General features: G+C 45.1%; 1 long non-coding RNA gene across 1 annotated transcript; it reads right to left on the bottom strand.

The window, feature by feature from the left end:
• Positions 1–9,278: 9,278 nt before the first annotated feature.
• LOC140206674 (uncharacterized) lies at positions 9,279–21,085 on the bottom strand. Its single transcript, XR_011888360.1, has 3 exons — positions 20,811–21,085; positions 19,584–19,807; positions 9,279–9,511 (listed from the first exon to the last, which is right to left on the bottom strand). It is a non-coding gene; the product is annotated as an uncharacterized lncRNA (long non-coding RNA).
• Positions 21,086–21,473: the final 388 nt, after the last annotated feature.

Below are 21,473 nucleotides of genomic sequence, written 5' to 3'. Positions count from 1 at the left end.
CTGCGCAGGTTGACTCTGTGGTTAAGAAGGCATACGATGCATTCGTCTTCATCAGTTGTGGGATTGAGTTTAGGAGCCGAGAGGTAATGTTGCAGCTCTATAGCACCCTGCTCAGACCCCACTTGGAGCACTGTGCTCAGTTCTGGTTGCCTCACTATAGGAAGGACATGGAAACCATAGAAAGGGTGCAGAGGAGATTTACAAGGACGTTGCCTGGATTGGGGAGCATGTCTTATGAGAATAGGTTGAGTGAACTCGGCTTTTTTTCCTTGGAGCGACAGAGGATGAGAGGTGACCTGATAGAGGTGTATAAGATGATGACAGGCATTGATCGTGTGGATAGTCAGAGGCTTTTTTCCCAGGGCTGAAATGGCTAGAACTAGAGGGCACAGTTTTAAGGTGCTTGGAAATAGGTACAGAGGAGATGTCAGGGGTATGTTTTTCACTCGGAGAATACTGAGTGTGTGGAATGGGCTGCTGGTGATGGTGGTGGAGGCGGATACGATAGGGTGTTTTAAGAGACTCCTGGACAGGTACATGGAGCTCAGAAAAATAGAGGGCTATGGGTAACCCTAGGTAATTTCTAAGGTAAGTACATGTTTGGCGCAGCTTTGTGGGCCAAAGGGCCTGTATTGTGCTGCAGGTTTTCTATGTTTTATTGTGTCTAAGAGTATCTATAAATTTGTTGATGACACAACTATTTTTGGCAGAATTTCAGGATTTGATAAGAAGGCGTACAGGAGTGAGATAGATCTGCTAGTTAAGTGGTGTCACAACAAACAACCTTACATTCAACGTCAGTTGATGTGTTCTTTACATTCATACGTACCGTAGGTTACTAATAAAGAATGATGTTCTGGAAGAAATAGAACTTTTATTTAACAACAACTACAATGTTTTTACAATGCCATGTTTCTCGACCTTTCTATCATCCCTGTGCATACTGAGAACTCTCTCCAATCACGTTCTTACACGTCATATCACCACATCTTCCTTTCCTTAAAAAAAACAATTAGCAAGATTAACCAGAGCAAATGTATAATTTTACATGTTTCTATCAGTCTCTCTGGGGGTTTATGAACACGAGTAGATCTTCTAAGTGGTTCACACAGTTCTTGTGTTTCATTGTTATTTCCATGTTTTGTCTGGTCTGCATCAGTTAACTGAAACTCTGAAGTTAGCTCTTTCTCAAGGTCTTTGCAATTTCTTCTTAACACTGCTCCTGTTTGGACCATGTATGATCTAGGTTGTACTTCAAGTATTGTAGCTTTCTGTGTCCATGTGTTCATTTTGTCTTGTATCCTTACTTCATCTTCTTGGTGCAGTTCAGGTAATGGACAAGAACATCTGTCAAAGTATGTTTTCTGCTTTGCTTTGTGTTCATCTTTCCATCTTCTTGCTTGCTCACCTCCCTCTGTTCTCAGAAGGCTCTCATCTATTGGCAGATTGGATCTCAAACGACGCACCATCAAGAGCTGAGCAGGTGGAAATCCACATTCAAGTGGAGTACTGTGATAGGCTAACAAAGCTTTATAAAAATCACCTCTACTATCTTTTGCTTTGTGCATAACTCCTACCGACTTCTCAACTAATCCATTGGACTGAGGGAAAAATGGACTAGATGTTGTATAACCAAGCCCCATTCACGAGCAAAATGTCTCATGCATTCACCTTTGAATTGTGGACCATTGTCTGTGAAAACTTCATCAGGTACACTATGTCTGGAAAAACCTGATTTCATGCATGTAATTACATTCTCTGCAGTTGTTCTGCTCAGACCACGCACTTCAGGATACAATGAGTAGCAATCTGTTATTAATAGATAATCTTTGTTGTCAGTTACAAAAAGATCAAGGCCTACCTTCTCTGAGGACTAGGATGTGGATGCAGTGGCTCCTTAGGGTTGCTAGATTGGTATTTAAAGCATATTTGACAGTAAGACACCAGCTCTGCAATCTCTTGATTCATCCTGGGCCAAAACATCACTTCCCGCGCCCTTCTTTTACATTTTTCAATACCTAGGTGGCCTTCATGAATTTTCCCAAGCATTTATTTTCCGAGACTTTTAGGAATCACAATTCTACTACCTTTGTACAATATTCCATCCACAACAGACAGTTCTGATCTGTGGTTCCAATATTCTTGTACTTCTGAGGTACAGTCATGCTTATTATCTGGTCATCCATCCATCACCACTTACATTACCTGACTGAGAATTTTGTCCTTCTCTGTCTCAAGACGCAGCAGTTCCAACTTTTTGGGAGCAACAGGTACAATCTTTATGATCACATCAACAAATGCCTGAACATCAACAGCATCCCTGTGAATGTCTTTTGTTGTCAGATCCACAGCTCTGGAAAGTGTGTCAGCTGTGTACATGAATTTTTCAGGTGTGTATGACTCATTCAATGCATATCTTTGCAATATGATCATCATTCGCTGAATTTGCAAAGGACAGTCACTTAAAGGTTTGTGAAACAATGCAGTCAGAGGCTTATCACACATCGAAGTTGCTGGTGAACGCAGCAGGCCCGGCAGCATCTCTAGGAAGAGGTACAGTTGACGTTTCGGGCCGAGACCCTTCATCAGGAGCAGCAACTTTGATGTGTGTTGCTTGAATTTCCAGCATCTGCAGAATTCCTTGTGTTTATGTTTTAAAATCAGAGGCTTATGATCAGTTTCAGCATCAATAGATTGCCCTGCCACAAACTGATGAAATCTCTGGCAAGCGAACATAATGCTGAGCAATTTTTTTTCAATTTGGGCATACCTCGTTTCTGGATCAGAGAATGAATGAGATGCATATGCCACTGGGAGCCATTCCTGATCATGTTTCTGGAGTAATACTGCCCCTAACTCTGTTTGAGATGCATCACATGAGATTTTGATGGGTCTCTCAGCATCATAGAATTTCAACACAGGTTCTTTTGTGAGCATATAATTGATTGTGGACTTCAGGAAGGGGAATTCGAGTGAACACACACCAGCCATCATCGATGGATCAGCAGTGGAAAGGGCGAGCAGTTTCATCACTGTCTGGTTTGGAGGGGCAACTGCACAGGATTGAAAAAAGCCGCAAAAATTTGTGAACACAGCGAGCTCCATCATGGGCACTAGCCTCCCCAGCATTGAGGACATCTTTCAAGGGCAATGCCTCAAAAAGGCAGCATCCATCATCAAGGACTCCTATCACCCAAAACATGTCCCTTTTCATTGCTACAATCAGGGAGGAGGTACAAGAGCCTGACAAGACACACTCAATGTTTTAGGAAGAAGTTCTTCCCCTCCACCATCAGATTTCTGAATGGACAATGCACTAACCCATGAATATTATCTCAATAAATTTTTTTCTTTTTTATTGCTCACTTTTTGCATTTCTTATTTAATTCAAAATTTTAAAATATAATTTTATTGTAATTTATATTTATTGTGTACAGAAATGTACTGCTTCCCAAAACAACAAATTTCACAACATATAACCAGTGATATTAAATCTGATTCTGATTATGTCTGCTTGTTGTGATAAATGAAGTCTTTCATATCCACCAGTTTCTCCACTGACTTAGTCGCACAATGGTGTCAATTAAATCCAGGGTGAATCTTGATTCACCTGTTCCAGTTATTAGTAATCAATTCCTGATTCCATTTTGTCCTGCACAGCCTAATCAGTTGGTAAGTAGAAAAAGATTTCTGGGTTTCTTGTGTCATGTACCCCATGACGGGTTAAAGAACCAGCAGAGATGGTAAACACTTTGGAGTCCGGTATTGCTACTAACTAATGACATTTATTAGTAACTATGCAATATAGTAATATAAATGCAGATAAATCAAACAGGTTAGCAATGATTTTTTATATATATATATATCAGTAAATGTGGAAATATATGAAAACCAAGCTTCTTCAAGTCTAGGGGTAAATAGATTGTCTTACGATAATAAGTAAAGTTCAGTTCAGTTGGTGGTATTGATTTGAGTAGTGATGGAGAGATTTGAGTCTTCCGGTGAGCTGTCACCATCGATCTTCCAGTTGTCCTCCGAGTTCCTTTAGAAGTCACCGACTGTGACCACAACAAAGGGGACCGTTCTTCTTTGGTGGAGCTATCAACCCTGGTGAGGGTTGGACACACAAATAACTCCCCACCGGTCACGCCCCTTTCACACTGCGAGAGCCACTGATCGATCCACCTAATTGATCCTCCAAAACCCACTTTTTCTGTGGGCACAACAAAGTTCATTCAGTGTCCAAAATCATGTGTGTGAGGTCTATCATCTGACCTTCTATTTATCTCACCATACTGAGTACCAACTGTCTCTCAAATAACTCCTCCCTTCTCTGTCTGTGTAAGAATGTACAAGCAGGCAATGTCCTTGGGAAATGTAAACATACTATGAGCAGTCTTCATCCCTCTCTCTCTTAAAAACAAAATGTCTGTGTTAAATATCTCTCTCTCTTTCTCTTCAAAAGCACAGTTCATAGGGGTAATTCAGGACCCCGTCACACTTGTGCTATTGAAAATGATCTGCTTTCCATACAACTCTTCCACCTCAATTCAAATCCATCTGGTAATGAAGTTCAGACAATAGTCATTATTACGGTTGTTGATTAACTATAGTTGGTCTACAAGATCAATGCAAATGTAATATAGCCCAGCTATGCCAGTCTGTGTCACGATGCCCATGCCTGCTACTGTCATTATCTCTGAGTTTGTATGGATCACCCAGTGAGCACTTCCTTCTCAATGTTGTCCAGAACCATCAGCAGCAAGTTCCTGCCGAGGAAACTGCTGGAAAAACCTCACCCCTGTGAGCTCACTGGCTGTACACAGTTTACACTTACAGCTCAAAGAGTGCACAGCATTGGCTAATATTAAGGATCAACAGGGAGAGTTAGTTCGAAGTTAAAACTATCCATAACCACTACCTCCATAAATCAGAGACAACTGATTAATATAATAACATGTGTTGCATTGCTCTATTTACACCTGCTATAATTCTCTCATTTCATTGAATCATCAGTTTAACACTACACTTAATTAAACTAATGAAATATATACCATATCCAGACATTAATGAGTACCATGAAACATTTTATTATTATTAGCTTGAAAAACTCCTTAAAAACGCTGGGAGAATTTGCGTAAAGTTGAATTTCTGTAAGTTAGGTCATTCCTGGACTAGTCTGAGCCCCTGCAAAAACCTACGCTGCCATCAATCTATCAGACAAGATTTGAGTTACAGTATCCTAAGCCCAAGAGATTCGGCAGATGGTGAAAATCCAGCAGGGCAGGAGAGAAGTGAACAGCCGATGTTTTGGGCTAAGACCCTTAACCAGAAATGATTAAGTGTCATAGCCCCAAATATCGGCTGTTCACTCCTCTCCGTTGATGCTGCCTGACCTGCTGAGTTCCTCCAGCATTTTGTGTGTGTGTTACTTTGAGCTGCGGAGACTAACAGGGCATAGTATGTAAGCTATGGATTATTACCACTGTTGCATGTGGAATGACATAATATTTGGCATTAAGATATTTATGGTAATGGGATTATGATTTGTTTTATTTTATATGGTCCACATATATATATATCACCTCTGGTGAAGGGGCTTGTCATGTACACTCTGGGGCAGCTCACTCACTTTTGATCCCCACTGCACACTCATCTTTCACCTGTGACCTCAGGTAGCTGTTTTCCCCACACCCCAGTACACCGCTTTGGCAGGCGGGCTAAACCAGTTGGGGATAGCCAGCGACCTCATACCCCGGTGAGTTAGGGACGTGCCTGTCCCAGCATGCGAAATTAGATCTGGCGGACTGGGCAGATGAGATCTACAGTGAGATCCGACAACCAGGAAGGCGGTACTGCAACGCTCTGTGGAGAGCGAAGGGAATGACAAGGCACAGAAGAAGTCTTGGTCATCCACTGAAACCAAGGAAGACCCCAGTTTGTGATGCTTGTACGTACCACTGGACTTTGACTTCTGAGGTCAAGAGAGTGGAACTGTACAGATGCAACAACTTTTCCACTTCAAAAACTCTCCCGCACAGGTTTCCTGTCATCGTTGGACATGACAGACAACCACCACCACCGTCATATTTTTATATTATATTTTTTATTTTGCTTACTTTCAGAATGTAACTATCAGTAGAATGGCCAGGATTTGTCACCTATACCTACCTGCCCTCCTCAAACTGAAGGTGAGCTACTTTTCTGCTTTTACTGCTCTAGCCATCAGGATGAAGATTCATCGTGCTGTTGATATTCCAGATTCAAGATTGTTTATGGTCATTCTTCAGTACACGAGTGTAAAGGAGAGTGAAATGATCGTTACTCTGGATCTGATGCAGCATAAAAAAAAACAATAAGCATAAAGAACACAATAAATATAAACACAACAGATTAACTTATACATGGACTAAATGGATGTACTATGGCAACCCCCACTGCCTTGTGGGCAGCCTCGGGAGAGACATAGAAACATAGAAACATAGAAAATAGGTGCAGGAGTCGGCTATTCGGCCCTTCGAGCCTGCACCGCCATTTATTATGATCATGGCTGATCATCCAACTCAGAACCCTGCACCAGCCTTCCCTCCATACCCCCTGATCCCCCCAGCCACAAGGGCCATATCTAACTCCCTCTTAAATATAGCCAATGAACTGGCCTCAACTGTTTCCTGTGGTAGAGAATTCCACAGATTCACCACTCTCTGTGTGAAGAAGTTTTTCCTAATCTCAGTCCTAAAAGGCTTCCCCTTTATCCTCAAACTGTGACCCCTCGTTCTAGACTTCCCCAACATCGGGAACAATCTTCCTGCATCTAGCCTGTCCAATTCCTTTAGGATTTTATACGTTTCAATCAGATCCCCCCTCAATTTTCTAAATTCCAACGAGTACAAGCCTAGTTCATCCAGCCTTTCTTCATATGAAAGTCCTGCCATCCCAGGAATCAATCTGGTGAACCTTCTTTGTACTCCCTCTATGGCAAGGATGTCTTTCCTCAGATTATGGGACCAAAACTGCACACAATACTCCAGGTGTGGTCTCACCAAGGCCTTGTACAACTGCAGTAGTACCTCCCTGCTCCTGTACCGAATCCTCTCGCTATAAATGCCAGCATACCATTTGCCTTTTTTACCACCTACTGCACCTGCATGCCCACTTTCAATGACTGGTGAATAATGACACCCAGGTCTCATTGCACCTCCCCTTTTCTTAATCGGCCACCATTCAGATAATAATCTGTTTTCTTATTTTTGTCACCAAAGTGGATAACTTCACATTTATCCACATTAAATTGCATCTGCCATGAATTTGCCCACTCATCCAACCTATCCAAGTCACCCTGCATCCTCTTAGCATCCTCCTCACAGCTAGCACTGCCGCCCAGCTTCGTGTCATCCGCAAACTTGGAAATGCTGCATTTAATTCCCTCATCCAAGTCATTAATATATATTGTAAACAACTGGGGTCCCAGCACTGAGCCTTGCGGTACCCCACTAGTCACTGCCTGCCATTCTGAAAAGGTCCTGTTTATTCCCACTCTTTGCTTCCTTTCTGCTAACCAATTCTCTATCCACATCAATACCTTACCCCCAATACCGTGTGCATTAAGTTTGCACACTAATCTCCAAATATACCACATCCACTGGTTCTCCCCTATCCACTCTACTAGTTACATCCTCAAAAAATTCTATGAGATTCGTCAGACATGATTTTCCTTTCACAAATCCATGCTGACTTTGTCCGATGATTTCACCGCTTTCCAAATGTGCTGTTATCTCATCTTTGATAACTGACTCCAGCAGTTTCCCCACCACCGACATTAGGCTAACCAGTCTATAATTCCTCGGTTTCTCTCTCCCTCCTTTTTTAAAAAGTGGGGTTACATTAGCCACCCTCCAATCCTCAGGAACTAGTCCAGAATCTAACGAGTTTTGAAAAATTATCACTAATGCATCCACTATTTCTTGGTCTACTTCCTTAAGCACTCTGGGATGCAGACCATCTGGCCCTGGGTATTTATCTGCCTTTAATCCCTTCAATTTACCTAACACCACTTCCCTACTAACATGTATTTCGCTCAGTTCTTCCATCTCACTGGACCCTCTGTCCCCTATTATTTCTGGAAGATTATTTATGTCCTCCTTAGTGAAGACAGAACCAAAGTAATTATTCAATTGGTCTGCCATGTCCTTGCTCCCCATAATCAATTCACCTGTTTCTGTCTGTAGGGGACCTACATTTGTCTTTACCAGCCTTTTCCTTTTTACATATCTATAAAAGCTTTTACAGTCAGTTTTTATGTTCCCTACCAATTTTCTCTCATAATCTCTTTTCCCCTTCCTAATTAAGCCCTTTGTCCTCCTCTGCTGAACTCTGAATTTCTCCCAGTCCTCAAGTGAGCCACTTTTTCTGGCTAATTTGTATGCTTCTTCTTTGGAATTGATACTATCCCTAATTTCCCTTGTCAGCCACGGGTGCACTACCTTCCTTGATTTATTCTTTTGCCAAGGCTACGGGACTAAACCAATACAGCAAATTAGGAGTGGAGCCCCTGAGGCAGCTGGACATCATTGAACATCCTTCCTGCAGCTCCTGTAGCCAAGCTGCTGCCATACTGATTGCTTCATAAGCTGTCCTTTGGACTACACTAGTGAGGCCGGGAGGGGGACCTTGCTGACTGGGCATCTCAGGATCTCCATACCTTCCACCCAGGCTTGTGATGATGATCATCATCTGTTGTCCTTTGAGACCGACTGGATGTACATAAAGTGACCCTAGGTACAAGAGTATCTGTATATAAAGTAACTCTGACAGGAAATGATAACATATTGGTGATGAGGGGTGTGCTGAGGTGGAAGTGTTGATCAGCCTGATGGCTTGGGGGAAGTAGGTGGTTTTGACTCTTCTAGTTGTGGCATGGATGGTGTGTGGCCACTTCCCTGATTGGAGTGGGGCAAACGGTCCACAAGCAGAGTTTCCAGGATTTTGACTCTGATAATTAGGGAACAATCATATATTTCCAAACGTATTATTTGCTAGAGAGCCTGTGCTGTTCCCACACATCCTCCACTTTTCTCTTTCCTACTTTTTTGGGAGGTGATGCTACATTCTTTGGAAGATTTTAAAGATCTACATTGGTATATCAGCAGCTTTAAATTCCTGGAAATTAATGTATCTGATATCCATAGCCCAGCACATAGATCAAATCACGAGATAAGATTAAGATAATAATCTTTTTATTCTGAGGTGCCACAGTAAAGTAACATTTATGTGACACTTTTAAGCTCGGGGTGTTGGAGTTCAGAGTTCATTTCCGACGTCCTCTGTAAGGAGTTTATACGTCCTCCTCGTGGAATGCATGGGTTTCCTCCGGGTGCTCCGGTTTCCTCCCACAGTCCAAAGATGCATAGTTAGCAGGTTAATTGGTCTTTGTAAACTGTCCCAGGGTTAAGTTGGGAGTTGCTGGTGGTGCAACTCGAAGGGCCGGAAGGGCTTATTCCATGCTGTACCTCTAAATAAAAAATAAATAATGAAAGTAAAGAAGGTTTGGCATGTCACCAAACACACTAATAAACTACTACAGATGCATTGTTAAGTGTTTTGACTGCTTGCATCACGGTCTGGTATAGCAATTTGAATGTGTAGAGACAGTGGACTCACAGGCACATCCCTCCCCACCACATAGTCTCTACATGAAGTACTGCCTCAGGAAGCTGTATCTATCATCAAAGATCCCCACCTTCTGGGTTGTAACATCTTCCTGCAGTTGCCCCCAGGCGGGAGCGACAGAATGCTGAAACCCCATACCACCAGGTCGAGAACCCTCCAAGAGGACCACAACCTGGTTGTGGTTTGGAGGCTAGCATGCCTCAATGACTTGGAAAGTTATGTTGGCTGGAGCTGGGGCTTTACACTTTGGCCCTTAGTAGGGTCACCCATGCCGAACAGGTCAAAGGACAGAGGACAGACTTAGAGTGGTCCACCAGTCCAGCATCCTGACTGGTAAAACGAAATTGTTATGGAAACAGCACTGAATTGAAATGACTTTATTTCTTACAATCTTCACATACATGAGGAGTAGAAACCTTTTATGTTACATCTCCGTCTGAATGTGCAAATTATAGTAATTTGTAATAAATAGTATGTACAGTAAGATATACAACAGAACAGTCAATATATCTTAGAAATTCAATGATGTCAGTGTGAATTAATCAGTCTGATGGCCTGGTGGAAGAAGCTGTCCCAGAGCTTGTTGGTCCTGGTTTTTATGTTGCAATACAGTTTCCTGGATGGTAGCAGCTGAAACAGTTTGTAGTTAGGGTGACTTGGGTCCCCAATAATCCTTCAGGCCCTTTTTACATGCCCATCGATATAAATGTCCTGAATAGTGGGAAGTTCACATCTTTCTACATCTGAGTGTGACGGTATTCCTAAGTCTCCACCTGGAATTTGCATGACTGAAAGTAGGAAAAACTGATCTGCTGACACGATGAAAGAAGCCCTGAATACTGCCAGAGATGGAGGAGCTTCATTCCTACCCTAAATACCTGCAGAGAAAGAGATCAAGGACAGCTACCTTGCTTCATCCATTCAGTTCTTGAACTGACCAGTTCAGTAGTGTAGTAGTTAGTGTAATGCTTTACAGCACCAGCTGTAAAAAATAATAGGGTTTTATTCTGCTGCAGTCTGTACAAGAACATTCTCCCCATGACCGCATGGGTTTTCTCCGGATGCTCCAGTTCGTGAGTTATGGGCATATTATGTTGGCACCAGAAGTACGGCAACACTTGCAGGCTGCCCAGGACAATCCTAGCTGACTTGATTTGATGAGAATGTTGCATTTCACTGTATGTTTTGATGTACATGTGACAAATAAAGCTAAATACTATCTTATTAATCACATCTTCAGTACAGCAACACTTTGCACTGCAATGGACACTTCTTTGTTCTTATTGTTGCAATTTTGTAAAATTGTGCATAATATTTAATCTGATTATCGTCTGAATGTTGTGTCTCTGATGCCACTTGCCTATACTGCTGCATGTAAGTTTTTCATTGCACCTGTGCAAACATGTTCTTGAGTATATAACAATAAACATAAGTCTGAGATGGTACAAACTACTGCCCATGATAGTGTTGGATTCTGCTCTTTAAATCCAAGGCTCTTTTAGAAGTCAGGAATGAGACATAAAACTTGCTTATTCACGATCATTTTATTGAGTTGACAGAACAAAAGGAATTTGAAACAAGCAGGGACAGAAGTCTACTATTTGAAGAAAGGAAACTAAAGAAAAGAGAAAGATGGTGCTTAGCACAAAACAGCTACTTTTATACCCAGTGTTAAGAAATTCCAATAGGGAATAAGTGTTTTCCCCATTGATTAACTTTTTACTACAGTACTGAGTAAGTATTCTATCAATAATTCAAGAACACTTATTTGATATTGTAGAAAAAAGTTAATGAATGGGGTAAATATTTATTCACTTAATGCTGTACAAAGCTTCCAGAATTATGTTGTATAGCCACTAGAGGCATATTGGAATTATCAGGTTCTTCTCATGCTGCCTTTTCTGCAATTTCATCTTCATTTCCATTGTAGTCATTTTGAAGTAACTTTTACATTTTAGTATGGCAACCTCTGATGTCAATTGTATAACATTCACAAGTTCTCTTGCCAGTTCACCACTCCTGATTGGGGATCCTACAGACTTAAGAATTCCTCTTTGTCTCCATAGGTTTCCAAAGTCACGAACAGCTCCAAAACTATATCAGTGTCGATATTATCTGAACTTCCTTCTGCCAACTTACGGGCTTCAGTCAAAGCTTTCAGTTCTGCCTGTTGCACAGAGAAGCCAGGCTTCCTGATGCCAGTACTTTGGTTTCAGAAACAACCATCTGAATCTCTTCTTCAAACATTGAGGAGTCGTCAGTGTATACAATCCAATCATTGGCAGAGTAGTAACCTACAAGATGCTGTTGGTCTCCACGTTCTTGAATTAAGGCTACTAACATGTGTTTCTCATTGGCATACAGGATGAATTGTCCAGCCGTATCAGGGATTCTTAATGCAGGTGCATTACACAATGTCTTGTTTAAAGTTTAAAACACTTTCAGTTGCTCTTCAATAAGAGTCACAGGGTCTTCTGAGCACTTCAGGTTGTTGAGCAATAGTCGATTGATCTGCTACTAGCTTGTCAATGTATTAATTAGCAAGAGTTTCATCTGACATAGCTGTCAATCTTTTTCTTTCAAAACTGTCATTCTCACCTGAGTCACTACAGGCCACTAGAGTCCATGTCAGGTCCACATTGTAATTCCTCCGAGTTCGTATAGAGTCGCTGTTCCTGGAGTCCTGTCATTCTTCTGCGTTTGAATGGTGGCGGTGTATAAGAAGATTGTCCGATGTGAGCTGTAATTCCATGGGTGGAGTTTAAGAAGTAGGTGCTTTCCCAGGGTGAAGCACTAGCAGCCGTGTCACTTGAAGCATTAGGATCGCCCACGCAAAGTCGTGGTGGTACTTTTTCATTCACTTTGAAACTTCATACAATGCATATCAATTGAACTACAGTGTTCTTTCACTCGTTCAGTTAATGTAAAGATTTGCTCTTGAAACTTTTGACTCTATCATGCTGTTTTTGTAGTTTATCACATATTTTGTATTTCTTTTGATTTGTAAGACTTTACTCACCTCATTAACTCTTAAAATCCCTTACGAATTTGATCAAACTGACAATGTGGTATTACCTCTAACTAAGTAGCAGCTATTCCCTCGAACTTAATAAACTAGGCATTGTTGGTTTTATGGCGGGTATGTGGTCCATAATGGCAGACCAGGAAGTTTGTTATCTCAACAACCTTTTTATTGTGATAAACTGCAAAGACCTGGCACCATGACCCGGAGCGTGAACCCAACCAGTCTTACACAGACGGGGGAGGTGACCATCACACACCCCAGTTACAGTTAGGGTGACCCACAAATAACCCAAGATAAAATGTAACAATAAATGAACTGGAACTTCCGCCCCTCATAATCCCACAAAAGCATTTTAACACAAGAACAACAAACAGTACTGGTTATTAGAAATAAAGGGGTGGGCTGTCGACCACACGCCGCCAGGGTGTCACACTGCCTCTACCTGATGGGTCAGTCGTTCCCGCCAACCTCAGAGTCTATAACAAAGTCCAAAAGTCCCGATGGGTGTCGACACTGCCACCTGTTTGCGTGAGGCAAGAGGCAGGACACCCAGAGTATCATTTCCTTACTTCAGCCTCGCTGAGTTAGTGATGGCCAAGGGCTTGTTGTAGCGTGGATGAAATCACTGGAGAGACAGGGATACTGGTAGATACAAAGCAGCTTCCTTATTCGACACAACAAGGTACAGCAGGCATCATATGGATGGAGACGCTTTCGGTAGAAAGGTCTGCTAGCCCAATGTGGGCTCGATATTTATATGCTAAACACAAAAAGCAATCACTACTTACAAAGTTATAGACAATGCATGGACAATGCTTCCTTTTGAAGCTACATACAAACATCATACCTTCTGACTTAATCCTTTCCTCCTGACGTCAACATGTCTGAGTTGGTACTCACAGCCTTTAGGAATGCAAGTCAAATCCACAATACATTTATTTGGTATTTTCCATGCTAACATAGAGGACAATTAATATTTATAAAGTATAGATAATACTGTCTTCAAAACTACAACATCTAGTCAAACTACAGCATCAACAGCATCTAGTATTCACAGCTTTTAGGAAATGCATTGTTGTGAACTCAATCCACAGTACTTTGTCAAACAGAAGACTGGTGACCAGAGTCATTTAAGTGTAAATTAATCATCTACCCAAAAACGCACTCTAACAGTCCCTCCTCCTGGCCCTCCTGGACAAAAATTAAATTTGTACCAGGAAAGGCCAGCCTAGGAGGATCTGCTCAAATCGGACACCAAAAATGGCCTGTCTCGAAATTTCCCCCCTCCCCCCAATTTTATGTACCTCCATATCTATCCTAGCATTCCCTAATCGCTACCTACCAAATGTTAAGCGGAGAGGCTGTTCCAAGTCCTTAGAAAATGCAGCTCCTTTCGTGTGCCTGTCGGCTCTTTCCCTGCAGGCTGACTGCAGCTTAATCGCATTCCTTTGTCTTCATCCCTTTATCCTCTGGTCGCTGAAATCTCATCGCTGTACAGGATGAGTGGCCTCTACGTAAATGTCTGCAAGGACCTTCCCCCAGTGGCACCCCCTTCCAAACTGTCCGGTCAATCACTGGCCCAACTGCTGAAAGGGCCCAGCTCCTCAGACTGGGGTGACTGCTTCCAGATGCCGTGTGCAGTCTGAAATGCCATCGAAGTGGTGGAACTTGCTGTCTCGGCTTTAACTCAAACATCCCTCCCCATCTATTTTCCAATAAGTCTCTATACTGTGCTATAAAATTAATCATCTGCCTTCAGCAACCAGCCTTCTTTACAGAGTACCATCATCATCACACTTTAGCAGGCTATTCATGGTTTTCCAACACGTTCTCTGTGTCTTCTGCCACGCTCTCAGCGTTTTCTGCCTTTGCGTTTCGTCCGGGTATGTTTTCATCAGCTGTGGTCAGGTCTGGCATGGCCGGCTGGTGTTCCTCTCTCAGGTTCTCTGTAATTACATGGTTACTGGGTATGCTTGGTCCCCTGCTCTGTTTGTGGGAGCAACAAGAAAGTGAGTCATATGTTTTAATCTGGTTCCAGTGTTTCCACTGGCTGCCTCGCCGAGTCTGTACACAGACACACATATCATTGGTTAAGAGTACCATTTGTGGTCCTATCCACCCGGGGGCAAACCCCGGCCTTTCCGGCAGCACCCTCACCATAACTTGCTCGCCGGGCTGTGGAAGGACTATCCCCTTTTCCTCTGACTCTCTCTGATCAGCGATTCACTGCTGTTGTTTCGCTCGGTCCTTCAACACTTTAAATTGGTTACAAAGGTCTTTCACATATTGGCTCATTCTATCCCTGTAAGCCCCAGGCTCCCCACAACCCATAATTACCCCATAGGGGAGTCGCATTGCTCGCTCCATCAATAATTCGTAGGGGCTGAGACCCAAAGTGTGATTCGGGGTTGCGCACAATCTCATCAGGATTCCTGGTAATACATTAACCCATGTCTTTCCAGTCTCACCTATAGCTTTGGCTAACGCATTCTTGATTGTTCAGTTCATCCTTTCTACCATCCCTGAACCCTGGGGGTGGTAGGGTACATGGAACCGTTGTCGAATCCCTAGCAGTCGACACATCTCCTTCATCACTTTCCCCGTGAAATGTGCTCCCTGATCTGAATCCACCTGAACTGGGGTTCCCCACCTTGGGAGGATTTCCTGAACTAGGATCCATGCAGCGGTGTGGGCAGTGCAGTCCCTTGTTGGGAAAGCCTCTACCCACCGGGTGAAGTGATCCGTAATTCCTAAATGGTAACTTTCCCCCCTGCTTTCTGGCAGGGGCCCTGTGAAGTCTATCTGGATGTTTTCCCAGGGTCCCCTTGGCCGAGGCTGATTTGCCAGCTGTAGCTTTCTGCCCTTACCAGGGTTATGCTGGGCACAAATGCTACAACGACGGCAGAATTTCTTAACATCCCCTCCCATCCCAGGACAACCAGTCCTGCCGGAGGGCTGTGATCATGCTCTGCCTTCCCTGATGCATCACCCTATGAGATAACTATAGTAGTATCTGTCTAATGCAGGGTGGGGCCACCGTGACTCTTTCCTCCCCGTGTGTCCAGCACCCGTCTGGTTCCTCCTTTGCTCCTTTTCTCCTCCATGGTTCCTTCTCTTCTGCCTCTACCTCTTCATATAATTTTACTAAGCTGGCTTCTGTCGTTTCCTCCTGCACATTTGCAATTTCAATTGTTCCTCTGCTGCCTTCTTCGCAGCAACATCTGCCCACTCATTTCCCTTCTGTTTCATGCTCCGACCCTTCTGGTGCGCTTTTACCTTAATCACTGCCACCTCTTCTGGCAGGCTCACTGCTTCCAGTAGCTGTCGTATTTGGTGCCCATGCTGAATATTAGCACCTGTTGAAGTTATGAATCCTCGTCGTGCCCAAGCCATTAGGTAATCATGCACCACCCCAAATGCATACCAGCTGTCAGTATATATATTTACCCGTCTGCCCTCACTGCAGCGTAGAGCTTCTATCAGAGCAGCCAGTTCTGCTACCTGAGTTGAGCAACGCCCTGGCAGTTCACCTGTTTCCTTTGCCGCGGCCCACCCAGTTTGTGGTTTCCCATCTATGTACCTCCTAGACCCATCTATAAAGATTTCATCTGCTATTCCTTCCAGAGGTGTTTCCTTCACACCGATATCTCCTTCCTTGACAATTTCTATTTGGCACTCACGTGCTTCTCCGTCTGTTAGGATGGTGCTCGTGGGATCCTCCCCCGTGTCTCTAACTATAGTTACTGATTTGTCCTTTAGAATGAGAACTGCCTCCCAAGCTGCTCTTCGGCTATCGGTGACTGCCCTCAGCCTCCCCGTGTTCAGGAGCTCTACAATGGTATGGGCTGTGTGTAGGATCAGTTGCCCCATCATCACAACTGGTTCGCTTACTCGCACAGCCCACGCGGCGCAGTCCAAAGCTGCAACGCAGCGGGGGAGTCCTGCTGCAGCCGGGTCCTGTTTCGTACAGTAATAGTCCCATGGTCCTGCACCACTACCGTGTTGTAGTACCCTCCCTCGTTACTACAGTATAGGTGAAAGGGGCGAGCTGTATCTGGTAACCCTAATGCGGGTGCGGGAACCAGCGCTTTCTTGATTTCTGTAAAGGCCTTTTCCTCTTCTGACCCCCACTTTACTTCTTCCAGAGGGGCTTCCCTCCTTTAATCAAGGCCACTAGTGCTGAGAATCCCGGTATAAAATTTCGGCAGTAGTTTCACAAACCCATCACCTTCCTCACTCCCCTTACGTTGACTGGGCAGGGCATGGAGCTGATTGCCCAGCGTCTGTCATCTGACATGTCCTTCCTCCCTTGGGAAATGGTGTAGCCCAGGTACTGTATGGTTTGTTTGCCCAGCTGAGCCTTGTGCGGACTGATTTTAAACCCTTCATCCTGTAGTACCTCTAAAACACCGGCCATCACTCCTAAATGGCCTGCTTCATCTTCCGAAGCAACGAGTAGACTATCTACATATTGTAAAATGGTCGTCCGGTAGGGCATTAAATTGAGCTTTTCCAAAGTCTGCGCCATGACTTTATGAAAAATAGCAGGGCTATTGTGGAATCCCTGGGGGAGTCTGATCCACGTATACCGCCGCCCACCCAGGGTGAAGGCTAATCGGTCTTGGGATTCAGGTGCTAAGGGAAGCCCCTAAAACCCATTAGTGATATACAGGACTGAAAAAAATTTATGTCCTGGAGACAGGCCATTCAGGATTGTTGCAGGGCTCGCCATGATGGGATGCAATCTGGGTGTGGTCTTATTAAGGGCGGTATAGTCTATTGTTAACCGATATGATCCATTGGGTTTCTTTACTGGCCATATAGGTGAGTTAGTCATGGCTGCAGTCTCTCTGAGTATCCCTTGGTGTTTTAGTTCCTTCACTCTACCCTGGACGGCTGCCAGCACGTCAGGTTTTATCGGATACTGCTTATGGGGTTTATGCAGGTCCCCAGCTATTTTAACTGGGTTTATCTTTACCTGCCCACAATCTTGCTTGTGCCTAGCCCACACAGCTGGGAACTGCTGACAAGGTAACCCATAGACATCATCCTGGCTCCAGTCTCTAATGATCGGGGCAGCTGCGCCTATGCTAGCCATGCTGTGTATTCTGTTGGTTGTGCGCGTTCGCTGCCCTTGACATGTCCGTATTACTTCTCCTTTTCCTGAATCTATAATGAGGGCACGATCCTTGGAATAGACATTGTAATATAACAGCTGTTATATTGCAATGTCTGTTCCAAGGATTGTGCCCTCATTATTTGGACACACCCAGAAAAACACTGGAAGCTGCACTCCCCCGATTTCTAGTACTTGCGACTCGCTTGTTTCTGCTTTTACCATTTTTCCTCCTACTCCCGTAATATAAATAGCCTGTCCGGCTGTTGATAAGGGTAGGTCAGTTATTTATACCGATGCCCCTGTGTCCACTAACATATTATGTTACCGGCCACCTAACAATGCTGTTGTGTACATCCGCGGGTCACCAGGGCTGGCAGTGGAGCCCGCTGCCACATCTTTTCCTGCCCGAAGACGCACCGTTACTAACTCTGATCAGATCGACAGTCAGACTGGTTGCTGATGGGATGAGTGACTGGGTGTCTGCCGTGACCTTCGCCTGGGTTTTCCCCCTCCCTTTTGGACACTGTCTCCAGCCATGTCCCAATAGGCCTCAGCTGTAGCATATCAACTCCTTCACTGTCTTATACCTGGTCCAGCAGTCCTTTGCTGGGTGCCCTGGCTGCCAGCAAGCAAAACAAACTCTCCAGGACATCACAGCAGCTGCATCCACTATACTCACCTTACGATTTCTCTTGCCTTTTCTTTGGTCTATCTCACCGGCCCACGAAACTATTGCAGAGCAGTCGGACCCCACCGTTATGCCTAAATCTAAAACTTCCTGGTGGGCTGAGCTCAGGCCTTCCTTCAGCATTTCTAGGAAGACTGGGTCATCCCTCCCTGGATTATCCAACCCTGTATGCTCTTCGTATGCTTGGTATTGACGTTCTGCATAATCCATGGCTGTCTCATCAGCCCTGTGGGTCACTGCCATTATCGTTCCCCAGCTACTCTCGCTTTCCCCCAGTCACTGCCACACTTCCCTTTTAAAAGAGCGATATCTTTTTTCATTACTGTCACTCCCGGTAGTTGCCCATGTACTATCCCGCACCCCCTGAGACATACTGTCCCACATATTCCTTGGGCACTTGGCTTTCACTAACACGTGTATATCTTTAGGGTGCATCTGGTGAATTTCAACCATTTCCTCAAGCTTGCAACAGAATTCTGAATTCCCACAGGACGACTTTATGTGAGGGCAACTCAGACAAGATGCTCTGTTTCTCCCCGGGGGTGAAGGGCTTATGAATAGTCGTAATCAAGGTCAAGGGCTGGCTCAGGTCATCAGGGTTCTCAACCTGACGTTGCCTGACCTCAATAAGTGCCATTCTGGTAGATCTACCTGGGTAAAACCTCTTCCTGAGTTATCCCCACACTACGCAAAATATAAAAGACGAGTACCAGTTAAACAACACATAGTCAAAACCGCGGAGTATGTATTCCACAATCTGCCACTTTTGAGTACCCGAACTCATGATGCCTGCTGTATTCCCTTGCGTCACACTTGCAAACGCATACACTAACCTGCAGCTCCCCGAACAAGTATATATGCCCCTACTCTGGTGTCTCGAATCGTACGGTCGGTTACCACCTTCGCAACTGGTGGTCCAAGTTAACACGTACAGTTTCCTCACATACATAAACACACATGCACATGCACACACTCCTTTTATATCTACCAGTTCAACTCTCCGTGTTCGTGATACCTAGTGTTCCCGTGTACCACCGACCGAACTGATCCAAGTCTGAGTGTTACTTTAGAAAAATACTCACCAACTTAGACTGCTAGGAACGCTGGCCACACGACGGGTCACGAAGTATTCCACTCCTGACACCAAATGTTGTGGGGTGGATGAAATCACCGGGGAGACAGAGTTACTGGTAGATACAAAGCAGCTTCTTTATTCGACACAACAAGGTACGGTAGGCATCATTATGGATGGAGACGCTTTCGGTAGAAAGATCTGCTAGCCCAATGTGGGCTCGATATTTATATGCTAAACACAAAAGGCAATCGCTGCTTACAAAGTTATAGGCAATGCATGGACAATGCTTCCTATTGAAGCTACATACAAAACATCACACCTTCTGACTTCATCCTTTCCTCCTGACGCCAACATGTCTGAGTTGGTACTCACAGCCTTTAGGAATGCAAGTCAAATCCACAATACATTTATTTGGCATTTTACGTGCTAACATAGAGGACAGTTAATATTTATAAAGTATATATAATACTGTCTTCAAAACTACAGCATCTGGTCAAACTACAGCGTCAACAGCATCTAGTATTCACAGATTTTAGGAAATGCATTGTTGTGAACTCAATCCACAGTACTTTGTCAAACAGAAGACTGGTGACCAGAGTCATTTAAGTGTAAAATGAATCATCTACCCAAAAACTCACTCTGACAGGCTGACAGGGTGCCAGTCGGTCCCAGTACAGCACAACTGCCTTCCGCCGCTCAGGCAACAGCACCCGATATACCACATCGGAGATGCGGTATCACCTCTCCCAGCCCCTTCCAGTGGCTTCCAAGCCCGGGGGATAGTCCCTTCTTCCGGGAGGGGCAGTAGACCCATGCTGGAGCTCCCACCATGAACTGCTGCTTTAGCACCTCAGACTGGCGGCCTAGCCCTTTCTGGAACCTGGAAGCGTCGCAGCAGCGCACGAACGCTCCACGTCCTGCCTGTACCCAGGCCAGTAGAAGCGTTCACGCAGCCTGCCCCAGCGTCTTTGCAAATCCGAAATGGCCGGCCCCCACCAGCCCGTCCACCGACAGCAGCACCTTGGCGCGGAGTCCCCGGGGGACCAGCTGCAAGAGATGTCGGTCACCATCGGACAACTGCCACCACCTGAACAGGAACCCGTCGGGGACTTCCAGCGTTCCCCACTGCGAGTACAGGGCTTTGGTCTCTGGGTCCAGGACAGAGACCTCTGCCCACTCCGGCCGTCGTCCCACACAGCCATGCCCTCACCCGGGCCAACATCGGATCGCTCACCTGTTCGCTGTGCACTGCTGGTCCGTGGTGGGGAGGTGGTCGTCGGCGTCACCGTCACTTGCTCCTGGTTCAGCGGTGTTGCGTTGCGCCACTGCCGGGTGTGCTGCACTGCCCCGGGCCGCTGTGAAACCGGTGTGGTTGTTGCTCCCACTGGGACTGCTTCCTGGAGCTGCCCTGCCGGAGAGCCACGGCTTCAGCACCGAGGTAGAGTGTTGCCCCCGACACATCCACACGGGCCTCTACTGGGACAGCAGGTCCAGGCCGATGATTCAGGACTCTCGGATGTTGGTGAGTCACACCTCGTGTCCACTGCGATGCACAACCTCCTCTTCCCTCGCATTGCCGCACAGTCACCGGTGACCGTAGCCAACCGGACCGGTGTCGTTGTCCACCCAGGCGGGGATGGCTGGTCCGTGCTGGGGAGGACACTGGGACAGATGGTAGTGATAGTTGACTCCGTGTCCACCAACATACAGCACCTGATGCCCTCCAGCACGCAGGCATCCACGTGTAAGCCTTGCTCTTCACCCAAACGGCCCGCCCGGAGGGGTTCTGCTGCTCCTGGGCTGTGGCGTGGTGCCGGGGTGGGGTTGTCCCGGACCAAATGACCTGCCGCACCGCACTGGTAGCAGAGATTGTTTCTTGGCCGCAGCGCTGGTCGGA

Source organism: Mobula birostris, chromosome 1 (genome assembly GCF_030028105.1).
Source record: "Mobula birostris isolate sMobBir1 chromosome 1, sMobBir1.hap1, whole genome shotgun sequence".
NCBI lineage: Eukaryota > Metazoa > Chordata > Chondrichthyes > Myliobatiformes > Myliobatidae > Mobula > Mobula birostris.
Note: the sequence above shows the minus strand (reverse complement) of the source record. Positions and strands in the feature narration are given on the sequence as shown.